The sequence below is a fragment of the Anabas testudineus genome, chromosome 10 (genome assembly GCF_900324465.2).
Source record: "Anabas testudineus chromosome 10, fAnaTes1.2, whole genome shotgun sequence".
Lineage (NCBI taxonomy): Eukaryota > Metazoa > Chordata > Actinopteri > Anabantiformes > Anabantidae > Anabas > Anabas testudineus.
This window is the reverse complement of record NC_046619.1, coordinates 21,924,300-21,932,295: the sequence shown is the minus strand read 5'-3', so window position 1 is coordinate 21,932,295 and position 7,996 is coordinate 21,924,300. Positions and strand designations below refer to the sequence as shown.

At 42.4% G+C, this 7,996-nt stretch overlaps 1 non-coding gene across 1 annotated transcript; it reads right to left on the bottom strand.

The window, feature by feature from the left end:
- Positions 1-3,120: 3,120 nt before the first annotated feature.
- Positions 3,121-3,193, bottom strand: trnav-cac. Its single transcript has one exon. It is a non-coding gene; the product is annotated as a tRNA-Val (tRNA).
- Between the last annotated feature and the right edge of the window lie 4,803 nt (positions 3,194-7,996).

Genomic DNA, 7,996 nt, shown 5'->3' with positions numbered 1-7,996 from the left:
AAGCCTCCTTTATACGTCCCCGCAGAGCGCGGGACCCGGACGGTTCCCGTCAGACCAACCAGCAGCAGAGGGCGGCCCGGTCCCCGTCAGACCAACCAGCAGCAGAGGGCGGCCCGGTTCCCGTCAGACCAACCAGCAGCAGAGGGCGGCCCGGTCCGGTTCCCGTCAGACCAACCAGCAGCAGAGGGCGGCCCGGTTCCCGTCAGACCAACCAGCAGCAGAGGGCGGCCCGGTTCCCATCAGACCAACCAGCAGCAGAGGGCGGCCCGCTCCGGGTGTTGGGGACATTTTCAAAAGTCTCTTGTCCAATAAGCAGCGGAGATTCAGGCGGGACTCGCTCCTCCAGGCGGAGCTGAGCTGCAGCGTCACCGTGTCCCAGCTGCTCCCCCGGTTTAAGAGCAGCGGCTCCGCTCTCTGCTCCACATTTGTCTTGTTCAGAGCAAACAGTCGAAGAAATGGCCCGAACCAAGCAGACCGCCCGTAAATCCACCGGAGGCAAAGCTCCCAGGAAGCAGCTGGCCACCAAGGCTGCCCGTAAGAGCGCCCCGGCCACCGGCGGAGTCAAGAAGCCCCACCGTTACAGGCCCGGTACCGTGGCTCTCCGAGAGATCCGTCGCTACCAGAAATCCACCGAGCTGCTGATCCGCAAGCTGCCCTTCCAGCGCCTGGTCAGGGAGATCGCTCAGGACTTCAAGACCGACCTGCGCTTCCAGAGCTCGGCCGTCATGGCTCTGCAGGAGGCCAGCGAGGCTTACCTGGTGGGGCTCTTCGAGGACACCAACCTGTGCGCCATCCACGCCAAGAGGGTCACCATCATGCCCAAAGACATCCAGCTGGCCCGACGCATCCGCGGAGAGCGAGCTTAAGGACTCCGCTCCACACCAACCAGCACAAAGGCTCTTTTCAGAGCCACTCACCTGGAACTAAAGATCCACTTCTGTTCCTCATTTTTATCATCTACATTTCTTACAGCTCCAAATGTCCACAATTGGATCAACTTCAAACATTTAACTCATCTCATACTTACACATCAGAGAAAGAGAAGAAATCTATTAAAACTGTTCGTTTCAGTATTTTATAACTCCACTAAATCCATCCTGTCAATAACAAATGCTGCCTGTTATTAGTACACACTCAACCATAAATACAGAATATATGTATTAAAGTAAAGAGCTGTGAAATACAGTCTGGAAGAAGTGCAGGTTAACAGCGATCAATTAATCTTAATTGGTCCAATTTAGCAGAAACGGGGAGAAAACAACGAAAAGCCAAAATATCAAGAAGAGAAACATAAATATACATAATAAACTATAATAATATAATAACTGGATCAACAACAACACTTATAATAGACTTAATGAACTCAGGGAAACTGGCTCCATGACCTGATCAGAACCATTCCTACAGCGGTGGCAGAATAGTCCAAGTTGCATTGGCCACATTGACACTTTGCTGAACCTCAATCTGTTACTGATGGTATTGATACTGATACTCCTGGTGCAGAGGAACCAGATGTTTTCATCTTGGAATCCGTCACAGTCTCAGCAGAGCAGACCAATCTTAGATGAAACGGAAGTGCAGGAAGATGTAGCATCTCGTCCAGGAAAAGTCACATTTCATCTGATTCATGCACCTTGTTATCTCCCAAAGTGGAAATGGGAACAAGATGCCACCACAGCAGCGAGACTCGAGATAAGTCTGAACTACTTTCACAGTACAAGACCAGAAAGGTAGTAGTCCTGCCCTTGGTGAATTACAATAACTGCAAACATGTATAGCTGAGTCCATCAGACAATAGAGTCTCGTTTTAAAGTGTTTGTGAAAACTAAGTGAGAGTTAAGTGAGTTGAAAAGACATTCTGGGAACACAGATGTTACAAGGCTGTTTCAGGATCAACCAGAGCACTCGAGTCCATCCACTTCAGAAATCTTGCTTGAAAGTGTCAATTTCTGGTGGCAGGTAAGAAAATAATATAATTGCGTAGAATAAAAAGCAAGGAGGCCTAGTTAAACAGAATTAGAGGCTGGAGAGCAATTCCAAATAACGTCTAGTTGTTACGATGTTTGCAACACAGATAAACTACATAATCAATAGTGGATTTCATTCATTCATAGAGGATGTGTGCCTGAAGTCCTGCAATCATTCGATTCCTTTTTGGCAGCTCTCCAGAAACAGCTACAGTTAGATTGAGGATTGACTATTCGGCTGGTTTGTAATTTAATATATATATAATCAGTTGCACTCACTCCTGATTAACGTTTTTGTCTGTGTCCTAGTGTGACAGCAGTGCTGAACTAACAGAATAAGAACTAACAAGTGGCGTGTTAGTGTTGTGGGAGGATCACCACCTTCTATGGGGGAGACTGGGGTTCGAATCCTAACTGTGGCCTACCTCCAGTAGGGGTCCTTAGGACCAAGATCTCCTTATGCTTACCCTGCGTACCCCTGTAAGTTGCTTTAGATAAAAGCGTCTGGTAAAGGTAAGTGTTCTGGACCTGGTTTTGTCTTGGGACCTACCGGGTGTCACACAAACCAATTGAAAACTATTCAGTGCCATAAGTTAAGTCTTTCTCTTTCTAGAAATCAGAATTGATTTTATATGAAAGAACAGCAAAATTCTGATGTTCGTATTTAAAGCATGGGTCATTTTACAGTCCCAGGTTTTATAGTTTTTAGTTTTTGGTCAACAATTGAAGGTCATAACACGAACAAGCCAACAAGTCAAGCAGCTGAGGAAAGCACTTAAGGAAGCTATGGTATAGCTGCTTCTAACAGAACGATCAAACATCGTTCCCCTTTTGACGCCAAAGGAATCAGAGGCTGCTCCCAGCTGTGAGGTCAGGTCACATCTTTTTCCATCCGAATTGTAAAAGTATACGTTGCTGATGACCTTAAGTCTTCAAGATTAAAAGAATCAAAGTTATAAAATATCTCCACAAGTTCATCAAACTTTATTCAGGAATACAACATTGTATTGAAATGTTTATCCAAGATGCACTGTTTTATACAGTCTATCCTCGAAAGGATTGTGTGGCGGAGGAATGTTCTCTCGAGGACCAACGATAGAATATGATTCTAGATGTGATCTTGGGTGGAACAGAAAAAACTAAAACAGCAACATGTTTCCGCCCGGTTTCGAACCGGGGACCTTTCGCGTGTGAGGCGAACGTGATAACCACTACACTACGGAAACGGAATAAACAGGACGTGTTCGGGGACATCCAGTGAATCAGTGTCCAAAGAGCTTCCATGATAAATAAACTGGTTTGGATGGAACCACGTGAAAAACTGAACAAAACTAGAAAGTAGAATTCATCATTCAACAACAAAGTAAACTGGAACAAAAAGTGTTGTGGAAACTTTTTAATTTCATATCTGAAAGACAAGAGGAGAAATTGTGTTGGAACAAAACATGATCCAAGTTCAGTTTCCCCTAAACAGTTTGATAACTACCTCCTCCTCTGTTATTTATTTGTCAATCAAGTGAGTCGTATTAAATGTTTACTCTGTTTGAACTTATTACTTGGCTGCAAATCTTTACATTTGATCCTTGTTGTTGTTGATAAAAATATTTATTGGTGTTGAAGTATTGCATTTAATATACAGACAAGGTAATATAAAAAACGATGAGAAGATCATAAGTACATTTAATCACTGTGGCATCTTAATCTTAAAATCATTTTTAAAAATGTAAAAAGAAACGTTTCAACATTTTCGGCAGTGGAAAACGCTCAGATCCGACTTTGATCCAACAAAGAAGATCAGTGAACGATGAGTGGAAGAAGTAGAAGAACTCTGGATAAAGAACAACAGCTGACCTGGTTCTTCTTGGACATTTGACTGTTCACTCTGCACCTTTAAGCTGTTTTATTATTGTTGCTGCTGCTTTTGCTGTTATTTTGTTTAAATTTTTTTGCTATTAATAATTGATGATATCGTCGTTATATTTATTATTGTTATGAAGTATTGATGTGTTATTTGCACTTTTTTATGTTTAAATGTAAACATTTGTATTATCCTGGAAACTTCAATAAAAATTTGTTAAAAGAAAAAAAAAAAAAAAAAAAGAAAAGGCAGCAAAGGACTTGGGAAAGGAGGCGCTAAGCGTCACTGTGAAGTTCTCCAGGACAACATCCAGGGAATCACCAAACCCGCCATCCGCCGCTCACAACATCTGCAGAGCTGAAAAAGTCCACATCAACACAATCACAGAATAACACCAACACAGAAATCTCAGAACTGTGTGTATCTATAGAATATGTGATAGATTGTTCTGTTTTTTTAACTAAACTTGAAACTAGTGATGGACAACTGAAGCCATAGCCGCCTCTAAAGAGCACGACTGAAGCTCTGGCGCTGTTTCAATCCCATGACAGCAATGAAAGTTCAGAAAGGTCTGTGTGGTCATTTAAATGTTTTGTTCAATCAAATAATGATTATATAGTCATTAACATAAAATATGCAGATGCTCTCTCCAATACTCTAAAACACATCATCAATGCAAATTATATTATGGGTTAAATGTTGGTTCAGGGTTTAGTCCCTAACAGGATTAGAGATCCTTTCTACTTTGCAGATGATCAGTGTTTGAAACATTTTATCTTTTGTGTGTGTTTCTAGTGTTTTTAAGGAAAACCTTTAAAGATAATGGTTTGTCATTTGTCATTTGAGGACTTGTATGGTTGATTTGAAATGATTATTTACAGAAGCAGACAAGCAGTTTGTTCTCGTCACAGGTTTTTATTGAGAAATATCATTTTCTCTACTGTCGCAGGCTTCAGTCGGCTCCTCTTCTGGCTGATCAGCTCCCCAGCTTCAGATGCATGATGCTGGGATGCACTGATACTTGCATGCAAGTTTCCACAGCGTTGGATATGAAGTTTTTTGTGCCACCCGGTCTTTCAGGGGAACCTCTGCTCTTGTCAGAATTTGATGGTACTCACCATGAAACTTGTCAAAATACTCTCACTCTCAAAATCTCAAATCTGTAAAACCTGTCAAGCTGTCATTGGCTCAGAATGCATTGAAACACCACAAGCCAATGAAAAGCTTTGAAACATTTTGAAGGAACGAAGCGTGAAGAGAAACATCGGTCACGTGACACTGGTGTTTTTATACAAGCTCGGACACTGCGTTCCGTATCACAGCGCTTCATGAAGAGTGACAGAAGTGCCAAAGTCTCTGTACCATTTGCCCATCACTACTTGACATGGTAATTTCTTATTTAGCTGCTCAACTTTGACAGAAACAGAAGTTCTGTTCTTAGCAGCCAAACCTTTCATACAACATCATCATCAACTCAAGATCAAGAGTTTTTGAGTGATTGTCCACAAAGTCTGCTGGGAGTTTGGGGTACAGCAAACACATGTAACATCTACAAGGTAGACGGGATTCACATCAGTCACAGTTTGACTAGTCACAATTCCAATGAAAGAAATCTCTAATTGATTTTAAAGTACTTCATCTTAGTTTGAGACATCAAGAAACGGTAGGCGTATCGTATCTCTTCCTGTTGTCGACGCTGACGCTGACTCGCTTTTCAGTTGCTCTGTTTGTTTTGCTAAATTTAACAAACTTTAAGCTAAATTCATAGTGTTAGTGAAAAGCACTACTGGCGTAAGAGTTATAACATACACCTGTGTTGCTTAAGGACCATTCATAATACTTATTACTCTTGTTTTCTTGTGTTGTGAGGTCTGCTAGCTTAACTCTGTTAGCCATGGCTGCTTCTCCCTCTTCTTCTCCCTCTTCTCCTCCTGCTCTCTCTTGCTCGGTTTGTCACATGTTTAGTTTTTCCTCTGCCTCCTTTAGTGAGAAGGGAATTTGTAATAAATGTAGTTTATTTGCAGCTTTGGAGGCGAGGCTGACTGATTTGGAGACTCGGCTCCGCACCGTGGAAAACAAGCCAGCTAGCCAGGTCCCGGTAGTCGGTGTGGAGCCAGCATAGCTCCTGTTAGCTGTCCCCCGGCAGTTCCCGAGCAGCCGGGAAGTCAGGCCGGCTGGGTGACGGTTCGTAGGAAGCATAACCCTAGACACTCGCCCAAGGTTCACCACGACCAGGTTCACGTTTCTAACCGGTTTTCCCCACTCAGCAACACACCTGCTGAGAAACCCACTCTGGTTATTGGCAGCTCCATAGTCAGAAACGTGAAGTCAGAGACTCCAGCGGCCATAGTCAAGTGTATTCCTGGGGCCAGAGCGGGCGACGTCGAGTCCTATTTAAAACTCCTGTGTAAGGATAAACGGAAATATAGTAAGATAATAATTCACACAGGAGTTAATGTTGAATCGGTGTGTAACTTTGCAAAAACGATGTCGGACTCCGTAGTTTTCTCTGGGCCCCTTCCCAATCTGACCAGTGACGACATGTTTAGCCGCATGACGTCATTCAACCGCTGGCTGTCTAAGTGGTGTCCCACTAACAACGTGGGCTACATAGACAATTGGAAAACGTTTTGGAGAAAACCTGGGCTGGTTAGAAGAGACGGCATCCATCCCACTTTAGATGGTGCGTCTCAACTCTCTAGAAATATGACAGAGTTTATTAGACGACCTAAACCCTGACATGTCAGAGTGGAGCCCAGGACGCAGAGACGCAGTCTTACACACCTCTCTGCAGCTTCCTTACAGCCGTCACCCCCCAAAAACTAACATAACCCCATAGAGACAGTGTCTGCTCCCCGAGTACCTAAATTATTTATATCTAAAACTAACACAAGAGGAGTTATTCATAAAAACCTAATAAAAATAAAGACGACTCCTCTCTTAGAACAAAATAACAAGACAACAATCAAATGTGGACTGTTAAATATCAGATCTCTCTGGTCTAAATCCCTGTTAGTAAATGATTTGATAATTGACCATCAAATAGACTTATTCTGTCTTACTGAAACCTGGCTGCAGCAGGATGAATATGTCTCTCTGAATGAGTCGACCCCCTCAAGTCATGTTAATTATCATGTTCCTAGAAGCACAGGTCGGGGTGGAGGAGTAGCAGCAATCTTCCACTCAAGTTTGTTAATCAACCCCAGACCTAAACATAGTTTGAATTCATTTGAGAGCCTCACTCTTAGCCTCTCTGATCCTAACTGGAAAAATCAAAAGCCAGTCCTGTTTGTTATTGTGTACCGTCCTCCTGTCCCTTACTCTGAGTTTTTAACTGAATTCTCAGAGTTTCTATCTGATTTAGTTCTTAGTGCAGATAAAGTCATTATAGTGGGTGACTTTAATATCCATGTAGATGTTGATGATAACTGCCTCAACACTGCATTTAATTCACTATTAGACTCCATTGGTTTTACCCAAAATGTAAATAAACCCACTCACTGTTTTAACCACACCCTTGATCTTATTCTGACATACGGTGTGGAAGTTGATCAGTTAATAGTTTTTCCCCAAAACCCTCTTTTATCTGACCATTTCTTAATTACATTTGAATTTACAGTACCAGACTTTACTAAACCTACAGATAAGATTCACTACAGTAGATGTTTATGTGAAAATGCTGTTGACAAATTTAAGGAACTGATTCCATCTTTTATTTCAGAGCCATGTACCAACACAGAGGAAGGCAGTTATTTCAATGTTACTCCAGCACAATTGGACTATCTTGTTAATAGTACTGGTGCTTCACTTGGAACAATACTTGATACTGTTGCTCCTCTGAAAAAGAAACTAGTGAGTCAGAGGAAGTTAGTTCCATGGTACAATTCACAAATCCGTAGCTTAAAGCAGAAATCACGTAAGCTGGAAAGGAGGTGGCGTTCCACCAATTTAGATGAATATTGCCTAGCCTGGAAAGATAGTTTAATAATATATAAAAAAGCCCTGCGTAAAGCTAGAACTTCATATTACTCCTCATTAATAGAGGCAAATAAGAACAACCCTAGGTTTCTTTTCAGCACTGTAGCCAGGCTGACAAAGAGTCATAGCTCTGTTGAGCCTAGTATTCCCTCAACTCTCAGCAGCAATGACTTCATGAATTTCTTTACAAATA